At 42.4% G+C, this 13,819-nt stretch overlaps 1 protein-coding gene across 1 annotated transcript in view; it reads right to left on the bottom strand.

The window, feature by feature from the left end:
- Positions 1 to 13,819, bottom strand: part of VIPR1 (vasoactive intestinal peptide receptor 1) — a 1,305,930-nt gene that overhangs the window by 761,988 nt on the left and 530,123 nt on the right. The gene's annotated exons all lie outside the window — the stretch shown is intronic.

The raw sequence follows: 13,819 nt of genomic DNA, 5'->3' as shown, positions 1-13,819 counted from the left end.
CTTATCTTTAAGTGTTAACAATATTTAAATGTATTGTACAATTGAATTTCCACTTTGATATATCATATAGCAAAAAGAGGTATTTTTGAAATACAAAGAACTAGGACTAGCTTCACTTCATGTTCTGCGCACAGTGATATGCAGTTCTCTCCACAGTGGTCTTGGAGATAAAATGGCAAGAGAAGAATGGAAATAAGCGCACATGATACCTAAAGAGTAGCAAAGTAACAGCACTGGGAGGTCAATCACAAGCCTGAAAGAGTGTTGACTAATCACTTTGCACCAGCACACTTAAGGTTCTGTAACTAGACACACATGTCATTGTTACAGAATTCATCCTGATGAATCCAGGAAGATAACCAATTTGGAGAAATACCCTTCTGAATGGAAATGAACATCAATCACAAGACATCAGTTTTAAATGTCCCCCAGTGTTTGAACGAGATTCAGATCAGTAGTCACCTTTAATCTAGTTCAATATTAGATTCAACTGGTATGCAACACCATAAAAGCCCTTACTTATGCCTGTTATATTCTTGTTTTATTACAGATTTAATAAACAAAAGGGTTAGACGGATGGTTTATGTTCCATTATTAAACAATTGTATGTCCTGATGAAGGCCCAAATGAACACAAAAAATAGATGATCGCCTGGATGTGCGAACCATCAAAACAAGGGCCGAAACACCCCATCTCAATAATATTCCATATAAAACATCCTGTTGTGAGACAAAACAGCAGAGAATACAACTATCTGACTTCAGCTGCTGGGCAATGCCCTAAGCAACAACTATAGAACAGAAAGACTCTGTAAAGATCTGTTATACCCACATAGAACCACTGTGATCTTTCGTCCATTGAACGCCCGCGAAAACAATCGAGTGGTTTTTAAAGTATTAGAAACTGGGGTGTGTTTGTGAATGAATGACGTATGTATGTCGTGGTATTAGGGGGGCGGCCTGCCTCAGGGGAGGCCTGCCTGGAGACACGGGGTCTGAGGAGGCCATGTGACCGATGGCCCCTTGGCGTGGGACACCTTTTGAAGTGTACATCCAGTTTGGCACCTTGGCCTTTCGCGCCCCTGACAGCCCCCCATGCCAGCGCGCATCAGTATATCGTTGCTTATCATTAACAAATGCCACATACCGGAGATTCTTGTGAGCACAGACCCACACTTCAACCGGTGTATTATAGTGGTCAAGACTGTATAATCCAATGGTAAATGTTAGTATAGATATATGTGTGACTTTTATAGAGACATAACCTACTGAAAGACTTTGAACAAGTGTGTTTTAGTGCATGCATTATCGAGAATATGTTATTTTAGCTTAGATAGATAGTGACCACCCTGCTTCACAGCAACCAGACCTTCACCCATTCGGAGCACAGATGTCTGACGTCCATCCTTGAATGGAGACACACTTGATTCATTTAAAAAATCGAGACAACCGTTGTTAAAATATATGTGGTGTTTTATTTTGTATCTTATTTTCATGACACAAAAATACAAGACTTTAAAGATTATACAGGTCAGGTTGCAGCACAGCGAGAGAAAATCCCCTGTACTGACCGCTGTCACTCGGGAACGTTTCTCTAATGGCACGAACGGCACAGGCGGGTCTCACTCTTCGAACGCGGTGTCCAAGCCTCCCGTGAAGCCACCATGTAAAGGAACGATAAACCACCAGCCTGTACCACCTGTGAAAAGGAATGAAACAAACTGTTTTTAAATGACCAAGATAAGTTTAATAAACGTTTGTTGTCAATGACAATTCTTGTAACTAATGGCATTTTACATGGACAAATGCTATCTAGACAATGCACACTATTCAACGACTTACATGCGTTACAATGATATGTAGATGTAATTTTGGATATAGTAGAAGACCATGAAATAGGAGTGGCATGACAAGCAGAGTATACTTACTCGTTACTCGGATTACGAGGACAAACAGTTGCTCGAAGTTCGTGCATAAGCACCATCATTATTCTAAACATGGCCCGTGTGAGGCAGGCTGCCCTGAAGTCTGGCAGCTCGGTGATGCATTGCAGTCGTGGCTCGACTTCCGAAATGTAGGCCAGGCATCCCGAGTTTTCTCAGCAGCAGCAGTTCTCGTCCTCGGTTGGCATTAGCTCGCACCGATTGCATGTGCACCAGGTGGAGACGCCGTCCATTCGACTAGGCCCAGGCTCTTCATCTGTTGATTCGTCCTGCCAACTGCCGTCCGAATCCCCATCGTTTTCGCGTGCTTCCCTTTCCAGTAGTTCCTCCTCGGTATACTCGGGCTCGTACATGTAGGGCATTATTGTAGCCATTGTGTGTTAAACAAACTAAAATAATTTATAGCGGTGGTACTAGTATCTGTTCACGCGGGCTACAAGCGGCGAAGGTAGCTGACCAGAGCACTGAAACGAGTCACAGAATACTCAAAGTAACACAGAGAGAGGAATGGAATCGAAAATCTGCTGCTGTGTGTTGTGAAACCGTCTGTTTATACTTATTGAGGAGAGAGGCGTCCTGCCATTTCCATGGTGACACGTCATTAGCTGAAGCGCAGCGAATGTTGACACGAGACGTGCTTTGGCATTGGGAAATGGGCGGTATGAGTCTGCTGATGACAGGCTCAGGGGCGGGGGAATTGATTTAGTGCCGCAAAAGCAGGTTAGCCAGGGCGATCGGGGAAAAGATAGGATTATCAGAAAATAGCGGCTCCCTGGTGCTTGTTTTCGCGTGCGTTCAATGGACGAAAACTCGGGTAAGGTCCATAGGAAAGTTTTCTAAAATCGAGCCACTTAGGCTTAAAAAAACATGGCCGACCCGTAGGGGCAATAACATTTTTTACTAGACCATGCCTTTAAGACTCTGGATGTACTGAAAGTGGGTGTACTGTTATACCCACATAGAACCACTATGTGAAATGTGTCAGAATATGTCCTTTGCATACAAAGCACACCCCTTTACCAACCCCATATCGCATGTGTGCACTTGATAAGTTTAGGATCAGTGCACCTTTCATAATGAAATATGTAATGCCAAATGTGAAACATATTTGAAATTGTTTTTTGTTGTTAGGCATTGTGTATACCATATAACCAAGATGTTTCAGGCCTATTTCTCGATGGAAGGCTAGAGAGAGCCTGCTCACCGTAAGGCTGAGGAGTTCTTTAAAATAAATGTATTGTCATCTACTAGCAAACAAAACAATGGGGATTACCCCCATGATCTGACACCATACAACTCAGCCGGCAACACCTGCTCTGTATCAGTTTTCACAACCTGCAATAGAGAACCACATCTAGGGCATTAAATGAAATTATAGCCCCTCACCTCTTCAAAATAAACATGGTTTTGGCTACATAAGAGCACCAAGAACCATATTTGTTGAATCTTACTCTTATTGATTGTTTGGAAAACCATTACATGAGGTGTTCATTTGTATATGTCTTGAAGGATGGCAAGCCATTATCATTATTTTGGAAGTATTCACTTCAAGACGCAGCTGTTTCTTGATACACATATGTGTTTTTGAGACTACCAGCCCTAGTTCCATTCTATGTTTGGGGCATCTGCATCATGTTAAGATGTTGTTAGCAATGTCATTCATATACAAAATAAAAAGTAGAGTGCAAGGGAACAGCCCTGTGTTACACCAATTTCTACTGGAAAGACATCTGTAGTTTCATCGACAACTCACAACCTTATCACTGCTGTGTTATCTCTAAACAACTGTCTGTGCTCACTAAACAACACATGAGGGATTCCAGCCCTTTTCAAGATTCCCCATCAAATTCACCTGTTGGCAACGAACAAATGCTGGTTTAAAATCTATAATAACTATATACAAGGCTTCTGACATCTGCCAAATGATTTTGTTTTTAAATAATTAATCTCAAAGAAATGTTTGTAGGTTCATCTCCATGTTTATTCTAAAACACGTTTGGGCTCATATAATATTTTTCTAAATGGCCAAATAGGATTATGCCATGTACCTTGGCTTAGCTATCAATGAGGGATATGGGCCGATAATAGCCTGGGAATAGCCTTTTCCCTTTTTGAAGATGGGGACGAATACTACCCCTTTGGAACTCAGCGGGGCACATTTAGTGGCACTTACGGCATTAAATAATAAGACTAAGAAAGGAATACAAACAATCGTCTCTTACTCAAAATGATCAACTGGAAAAGTGTCAGCTCCAGTAGCTTGGTCATTCCCAGGAGGATAGCTCAGCGGCAACATGCTCGCCTTGGAAGCAAGACGACACGAAGCAACAAGGTTCGATCCCTGGGTCCGCGCTTAGAAACCTCTGGGTATTTAAGCGCGTTATAAATATGCAACTAAGACAACAAAAAATCTGTAACAGTGCCTCTATGCCCCCGGGCTGTGTGAGCGCTTAAAATAAATAAATATATTCCTTTGCAGCTTTAAGACAAAGGAAAGTTGCTGTAATTAAAAGGCAAGAACTGCCAGTCTTGGTAGAATGTCAATAGGATCATATGAGTTACTTTAAAATACTGGGCATCTTTATCAATTGTACTTAAATAGTTGATACATTTTTGGTGGGGTATCAAGAGTGCTAGAATTTGGTCGTCATTTGATTCGGGAAATATGTAGAAAATAATTAACTACCAAAAGCCTTTCTGAACTTTACCATTTGCAGCTTGTAGAAAGGACTACCATTTAATTGGGGTTGCTTCATGTTCTTCTGAAATATTAGGGATTTATAGATTGAGCAGAGATCAGCAATCGTCCACTCTTGCATACCTTTCAGAGATTTACGGGAATGTAAAACATTATATTTTGCTCCACAGCATTCTTTATCAAACCAGGAATGTTGTTAAAGTGAAATTTCACTACTTTCTTCAAGGCAGGTTTACTTACATAAGGGGCAAAACACATGTTCAATATCTCCATTAAAAAACTCAGAATTCAGTGTAAAAGGATTGATCATAGCAACACATTGAGGTTGACATCATTAAAACATGTGTATAAATAAAGCAAACATATATCAAAACAAATTGATTACCAGTGAACTATTTTTTTAATTTTTTTTAAATTATAATCTAAACGTATACCTCCAAGTTTGGAAGGAGGCTATGAATGGTGTTCCATGTAATATCTATATCCAAAGTTAGGTTAATTGGGTCATGGCCATTCTCTACCCATCTTGGAAATACTAGGTAACTTACAAAATGCCATCCCACAGTTGCAATCAATATCTATTTTAGATTCAAATCTGCTGCCATGCACCAGTGACAGGCCCATCATCCCAGGCTGTAAAACATTATGAACAGGCCAGAGGGTTCAGTGTTAAGGATCTGTGGGGGCTGGTGGGGTTGGACCGCAACTATGCAACGCCCAGTAAAGTATCATCAATATTCCTTCATTGTTGATTAATGGTACAAATTGTGCATTCAAGTTTCATACAACAAAAATACGTACTCCCTTTTCATTTTTCTCAATTGCCATCAGCCAACTGCTCCGACTCCATTGTGACCACAAGATGTTGCTTTTTCCTAGAAAGCCCTAATATGATAGTCAACAATCTGGAAACCCGCCTCAATGTTTGAACTCAATACATCAAATTGTGTGCTCACCCATATCACTGAACAACTTGGGTAAACTTTAGGTCCTTTCAATGCTAAGATCTGGTGATTAATATAGTTGGCCTTAACCACTTGCTCCATTGGCAAGTTGTCCTGTAAATAATATATAAAGCCTTAACAAAATCATCATTCTTACGATCCTCCATTCTAGTCACAGCACCTGCAATGTTCTGAGTCATAATTTCAAATGGAAAAATGTGTATAGCCATGAATTGACCATAACCACAGTTAATTTGGTACATTACAGGGGGAGTGTTGCATCAAGAATGACATTGAGATCATTAGAAGGTACTTTCTCTTGCTTAGGGAAAGAAAGTTGGGATTTACATGGTTGTTTACTTGGCATGGAGGAAGGCACAGTGAAAGGGTCAGGAAAAGAATGACTGAATAAGGTGTTTCGATTTATCCAAAATATGTATGTTTTCCTCGCACATATCTCAGCCTGTAGGAGGTAAAAATCTAAAATCAATTGCATGTGATCCATCGACCAACCCTCTGTCCTCTGGGGTAACTTTGATTACATCTATACCTTGATCTCGTGGATCAGGAAGTCTGAATTATGAGATTGTGGGCCTTATTATGGGTTTGGTGGTACAAAGGTGGTAAATCTGCTGATTTACCATTAAAATAATTTACTATTACTGCCACTCGGTCCCGTAGCCCTCAAACAGGATTACAACTGGTGGTATGATGGTGTAAATACCCATTTGTGGAGATCATAGGACCAATGGAGATATTTGGCAGATTTAGTGGGAGTGGTAATTTTGTAAATCCTCTGAGTCTGGGCCTTAAAGTGGATGATTCACATCCAGAATCATGCTAAAAGTCAATCATCTACTAAAAGGTCAAACTCAGAATATGGTGGTGCGGTAAAAGCAGTAAGAATTAGATTTCCATCCCAAAGAAACTGCCAGTAACAGGTTAACCACCACATTTTTACCACATCGCTAAACTCTTAATGAGGCCCTATTTCTTCCCTAATACTAGATAAACTCAAACATGCCCGATCCAATGGCAAACTTCATTAATGAGCGACTATCTGGTCCTGTTTTACACAAATATTTTCAATGGGACTTTCCCATGTTAAAATATTTTTGTAAATCCGACCCTCTGTGTTCTACTAAACTCTTCTTTAATTTAGTTACATGCATCATTAGAATACATGTAGTGGGGAGATTGCCTTCAATGGTTAGGTGGAGAAATGTGTACTTTTTATTATTAACTTCGCCAGCTCTGTTCATGTACAATTAAGTAAATCTTGTGTGTGAATTATCTTTCATAGATGTAGCTGTCCTCATTTTAGTCATACATGTAGTGGTCAATTGCCTGGGAACTTTCTGAATTGCAATTTATTGGCAAAGCGTGAAGACATACTTGATTGGATAATGCCCCTCTCTCCTTTGGGCACAATTTAGCTTTAGCTTGAGAACTAGGAGTAATCAATCAAGATGCCACACTCTTGAACATGCCTAGCTCATGCTGTAAAAGATTTTCCTTTGCAAACAAATTGCTATTTATCTCCAGGGCTTGGTGTAGTGAGACGGATTTCTTGAGATATAAAGCGCAAGATCCAATTTCCAGTGACGATATGCTGTGATATGGCTTTGACAGCTGGACTGGGTTGCCTTTACCACATAATAGATGGACTAGCTTATCTGCAATTAAAGAATGTGAAGCAGGAATGTCTTTAGCTGCCAAGAGCAAATGGAGTATATTTTGGGCCCGAGCTTGACTTACTCATGAAAAATAATGATTGGAGCCTGATTTTGAAGGAACAGTGTATCTTCTTGAAGACTATCAAGTGGGGCAGACCTGTTCACAACTAAGATATCATTTTCAATCATCACAAGCTTACTTTCAGAAATGTAGGATTCAGGGAGCACAGGCTCTAATGTACTTTTTTCTTGTCATTCAGAGAAATTATTCTAAAAACGTGTGTCCCCACAGGGATATCGAAATGGCGGCTTCCTTCCTGGGAGGTACTACATGCCGTTTTGTGTTTATCCAGCTGCATAGACTTAAAACTAATGTTAGGGGGAATCAGAAGACTCCCATGCAGCTGTAGAACTATTGGTATCATTTTCAGAGCGGCACTTTGATTGACATTTTATTTTTGATTTTATGACGGGTCCCTTTTGTTTATGAGCCTCTATAACTATTGGGGGTGAGGGAGCTGGTGAGACAGCTGCTACAATCTGCTCATTAACACACACTCCTAGGTCACATTTAACAACTGATTAATATCACTTATATAAGTTCTGGTTTGGGTCGCCTTTTTACTTTGCTGACGCGCAGATGGCTTGGAGCTTCCTTTCAATTTAGTCATTGTGCCCCTATAGAAGCTGTGAAAGGAGCACCCAACCGGCTTATAAGGTGGCCTTAGTTGATACCTTGCGCTCTTACCTTTGATGCGCCCTAATGGAGTCCTCCAGCCCAGGATTTTAAAGAAATAGAAAAAGCGGATGGAGAAAGGAACTTAAATGCAAACACTGCATGCCTTCCAAAAAACACCAAGTGACATTTGTGCAAACACTGGATAAACAAACCGTTCCTTCACTTCCATTTGGGCGATTACAGGGAGTTGTTTCTTCAGCACCCATAATAATATATAGAGTGACTAATTCACAGAATGTTTTTCAATGAGACTGCATCATTAAAAAAACGATTCTGTGAATGAGGCCGGAGAGTTGTGTACTTGAACGTACTTGGAAGAAAAGGAATTGGGCACGCTAAACACAAAGGCAACCTTTCTTGCCGATAAAGCCCATTGAGGGGTGAGTCACAGTAGGTGAAAGTGCTGTTGCAAGCATGTACAGTGCCAGTCCAAACTGCCCACTCCCTTCCCTAAGTGTATGCATACAGGAATTTAACTTGGACTATTATGGGAGATCTACTTTATTTAGGATGGGGTTTATCAGATACTGGCAAATTATTTTTGTTAAGCACACGGATGCCATCCTCCATTCTAGTTTGCATTTATACTTGTACATCTGGCAGCCATGTCACAGAAATATCTTATCGGTTCTCAGAATTTCGTAAACTCTATCTACATTCGGTAGGGCAGTATCTAATCATGGGACTCAAGTTCTGCCATCTTTCTATCTCATTGGAGTGCAAATGTAGGTGTTTGGCTTTCACTTCAGCAGTAATACAGTCTTAAATCTTCTGGGGCTGATTCACATAGAGGTTAATAGGACTACCTGTGAGTTAATCCTGGAGCATGATATCTAACTTACAATGAATTTTCCAGTACTAACTTTGACTTAGTCCTCTCTATCCAGGAGTAACCTCTTTGCAACGGAATAGTCTCTCTCCTGTAATACGTTAAGTCAGAGTTATACGTAGTAATTCATTTGTAAACCAGACGTTATATTTGTTCTATTCAACTTCATCTCGAAATCATTGTGATTCTCCTTGTTCATCTCTTTTGAATTAAGGGCCAAAAGGAAAGGTTTGCATACAAGCTCTGCCTTACGCAACATTTCCTTTCTGTTGCAATGCCGACAGTGTGGAAAGTGCTACTCAGAGTGCACTTCTAACTCACAAAATAATGTGCTCTGGCTTGCAGCACCATTGCGGTCCATTTTACCTAATCTGTCCTTCATTGTCAGAGGCAAGAACAGGGACATGTACAAAGTAGAGAGCAACTATTAAATTCCCCAATACAGCATTTCAGGACAAGGACCCTTTACTATCTGATGCCTATAAAGTCTCTAATGCATTCAGGTAGGCAGGTGCAACTCCCAGCTCACTCCCCACCTGTGACATATCAACTTCCGGGGCACCAGTGGTCCAGCGATGCATATCGGTTTCTAAACAAGCAATCAGCCCCACACCTCTAGTACAGCAGAGTGGGTCTGAACAGATTGGAAACACAAGCAAATTATAAACCTCCTTGTCCAAATTTGGTAACGTGGACGGAACGGCAGGCTTATCTACAAAAGGTCGTGGATCGTTGGTTAGTTTCAACAGAACGAAAATACAATTATTACCCAATGATAAAAGGGATTATCCAGACAAGGTTGTTTAAAAATATCTACTTTATTATTATCACAACAGGCAGTTCTAGCACACTACAAAATACAACCCACTCTGTAAAGGAAAGCAGAGTGCAGACAGTTTAATAGAAGGAAAAAGGATGCACTCTGGATACTGACAGGAGGGTAGTTGGTATAGTAAATAATCGCAACAGTTTAAGGGTACTTGGTTTCAGGACAAAGGGAGCAAAGGGTCGTAAACTGTCACTAGATGCATTCAGAGAAGGACCAGGGGGACAAAACCACAATGTACCTTGTGCTTGTTGGTGTTCTTGGTGCTAAACAGGGTTGAGTCGGCTTGAGGGCACATTGCAGCTTCTCTGACAGAGTTCAAGACAGGAGACATCAGCGGGTATCAGGTGGCAACCAGTTTGGCGAGCAAGGCTGGACGGACGGCTGCAGACTGGTCTACATGGTGGCTCGGGGTCAGGAATCATCTCAGTGCTGGTCAGCAGTCCAGAAGGACCGGTCGAGTGGTCTCGGGTGGCTTTGGCGACTGCATCATAATAACAGACATTGGTGTTGTTGGTTGCAGCTGGAGGGTCTTGACAGGCACTAAAATTACCTTTAATGTGGAAGTCAGTAGATGCCTGTCGATGCACTTCTCCTGGCTTCTTCACTGGGCTCATGCCATCCTTTAAGGCAGACGGCCCAAAGATAAGCAATGTGTTGCAGGCAGCTGCCTTGTCATTGGTTTGGTTCAGAGACTCTCTGTCACTTCCCATCTAGGAAGCTTGCTGCAGAGCCTAGCAGGTCACACTGTATGCTGGCTGGGTACTGCTTCTGGAGCTGCTAGAGGGTCCTCTGGATTCGGTGTCTCCCTCTGCTCTCTGAGATGTTTAGTGGAGGGATCTTGCTTCCCTCTTGGATGTCCTGGCCTTCCTGCACTGGCAGAAGATGTAAGGCAGACTGTACCTTAGCCAGGGTCCAATGCTAAGTTATTCTTGTTACTTCTTGCAAAGTCCTCAGATGATCTGCCAAAAGAGGGATCGCCCCTCTTTTAAAGCTAAATGCACCACGGGCAATGGTGTAGGCCAAGCCTTCCTTAATGAACCAATCCTGGGTCCCCACCAACAATCTCCTGTATGCTTGAGGTCATAGCCAGAGTGCATTGCAACAGAAAAGGTGAAGGGTTTAAAACATGTATTACTAACTCCCACCCATCTTCCTACCTGTTGGGCTCTATGTCATTAACCAAAAGACTGTTTTTAATTTTCAGCCAATTATAGGCGGCATACAAAAATTGAAATAATTACATCTCTTCAGTCCCCCCCACCCTCTCTTCGTGGTTGTACTTAGAATTGGGGGGTTCTCCACCTGACCCCCCCCTCCCTTAGCCCCTACCACCTCCACCCCTCCCAAGACCCCCCACCATCAAAATGCACACAAATAAAACACACAAACATGCACACAAAACACACACAGAAACATACTGCTTCTCCCTCGTGGCTGCTTCCGGGTCCTGGTGTTCCTGTAGGCCGCTGCGCACACTCGTGTGAGTCTCATCAGCTTACAGTTTGATTTAAAAAGACCACTCTCTGTGGTCACAGAGCGCTCTTTCTAAAAAAAAATGTTTTCATTTGTTTTAAAAAAAAAGGTCTATTGACCTAATATTGTCTGTTGTGGATCAAAGGGTCTCTTTGGTTAATGGAGCTCTCTGTGGTTCCTAATTCAAGCGGCAGGTCTCCCTTGAAGCTGTGGAGAGACCAGACCTTCTGGCTCTTCCAAAGCACATTCTCATACTTTCTGAATGACGTCCCTCTGCAGGGATGATTACTGTAAACATGCAGTCTCAGACATGACATTTCACTATCAAGTGATACTAAGGGTTGGAGCTGGCTTCAGGTTGACACAGTGCATATGAAAGGGTGTTGGGGTGTCTTGTCTCTTTTGTTAGCCTCTGTAGCCAGGCCCCATGTGGACCTGTTTGAATTAAGCTCTGATTAGTATTCAAATGTTGCCACCAGCTATATGGCTCAACACAAGGACAGGACAGATCCATGGAGCCTTTGTTAATTACTTAGGCTGGTCATGAGGGGGGGGTTGGCCCTCCCACTTCTAGAGATGCATCGTATACTCCACCTGTCAGCTCCCAACTAAATATGACAGGAGGCACTGCGTTTGTGGGCTGTGTCCACCCAGAGAACACAGGTCTATGCGTATATCATGCAAAGAGTGTAGGAAAATGTGTGCAGTTTAGCCTCACACATTTTCTGGAGGTTGATCTACATCATTCAATTTTATGTAAAATTTCAGAAACAGTCCAGGCGAGCACACACCCACTGTGCAGATGGTCGAATTCCAAACACCATTTGGATGTAGAAACTACAAGCACTGAAGTGTCAAACAAGGGCCAAAAAGAGATATGCAATGGGGGCCAGGATGTAAGGCGGTTGGGCGTCCAGCCCAGCCCTGCTTCTGCTTGCTGATGTTCTTTGTGAATAAGGGGTCCTACATGCAGTCGATTACAATGCGGACCAGACAGTTTGCTTTTCACCTCCTTGCACCACTTGATTCTGTGACAAGAGACCTCAGCTTTGTATGCATGTTTTGTTGTGAAATAGGTTGCTGCCCAGTGGAAACTGGGTACAGTTTATGATCCTGTCTTAAGTAAAGCAAATGGCCATGTTGGATGCTTTCATCACCAGCCTGCCATTGAATGAATGCTAACTGGAAAGTTTAAAGTTCATGAGGCTGCCATACAGCCACCCAGTATTTGTGAGCAATCTACAATACTTAGTGTGATATCTCTTCCGGCAGTTCAAACAACCATGCAAAGGTGCCACTATTAAATGCAGTGGGCTGTGCATGTTGAATCTGTGCCCTAGACTAATGTTTTATTACTGATTGTGAGTCAATATTGATCAATAGATCTGACAAGGAAGCTCTGCTAATTACCCCATTAATCATCTGCACAGAATCAGGCAAAGGAAAGAGGCTCCACTTCATTCTGAGAGACAGTATAATGAGTCAAACCATGCTGCCCGGTAATTGGAATCACTCATCTGTTTGCCACTGGTCCCAAACCTGAGAAGGAACTGGCCACACAGCCGTGAACGTAAACACTGACCCTTCACCTGGATTGCATCCGGATTGTGGGGATTGGAATGGGAGAAGGGACAACATGGGAGGTCTAAGGTGGCCACTGTGCGGCTAGACTTGGAATGGTTTTAGAGGCCTAGGCCCCGGGAGTGGTAGTAAAAGGGACAGGCAGTCTCAAGGTAAGGTGCAGTAAGGGGTAAAAAGCTTAAGAAAGAGGCAGCAAAAAGGAGTTTGAAGATGGACCACTGATAAATGAAGAGCTATCTAGAGGTAGGAAAGGAGTGTTGAGCACTGAGAGAGCAGCAATAGAAATGTTGGGTATCATGAAGCAGCAAAAAGTCAAAAGAAAGGTCACGGAGGCATAGGAGTAGGAGTGGTCATCTGAGATACAAGTGGAAATCAAGATTTTTGAAGATTTGTAGGTAAGATTTCTGCGGGGGGGTGTGTGCCTGCTCAGGAGGTTTATGCTGGCAGGCAAAGATGAGGTGATTCATTGTTGGCACTTTAGTTGTCTGTTAAAGAGGGTCAAACGTTTCTGTACCTTGGGGATGGGCTAAGAAAGTCCAGCGGAAAGGGGGGGAGAGCAGGGAGACTATGTGATGCAGCAGGAGCTTGGCGTTAGGTGACATCAGTCCGAAAAGAGTTCAGCACTAGGGAGAAAAGTGCCATGCAGTGCCATATGACAAAGGGGAGTTGTGTGGGGTGAAAGAAGTAATGTAATAGGATGTGTGCCATCAGTGGTAGGAGAAGAATTTACCAAGAGAGGTGGAGCAGAGTGTGATGGGAAGTTGGCTGGGAACAGGCTCTGGAGGAAACGCTGCTGGAAGAGGGTAGGATTCCAGGTGCCAATGTTCCATGTGATGAAAGAGAATAGGTCTGAACGGCAGGAGGCCATCTAATCCAAGGCTGATGTCCTTCCATTGCTGGAGAGGATAATTAGGAGAAGGGCAGTCAACAATATCCAAGGCAAAATGGAGATTGAGGAGTATGAGAATAGAGGAGGGTTAGACAAGCGATAGAGTGCTGTTCTCATGGAGTGTTTTCTTCAGAACCAAGATTACAGTTTATACAGATAGATTGTTTTCCTGGATTAATTATGAGAGATAAAAATAGGCCTGTCAAAACCACTTAAACA

The sequence above is a fragment of the Ambystoma mexicanum genome, chromosome 2q, assembly GCF_040938575.1.
Source record: "Ambystoma mexicanum isolate Mex_15411 chromosome 2q, UKY_AmexF1_1, whole genome shotgun sequence".
Classification (NCBI taxonomy): domain Eukaryota; kingdom Metazoa; phylum Chordata; class Amphibia; order Caudata; family Ambystomatidae; genus Ambystoma; species Ambystoma mexicanum.
Note: the sequence above shows the minus strand (reverse complement) of the source record. Positions and strands in the feature narration are given on the sequence as shown.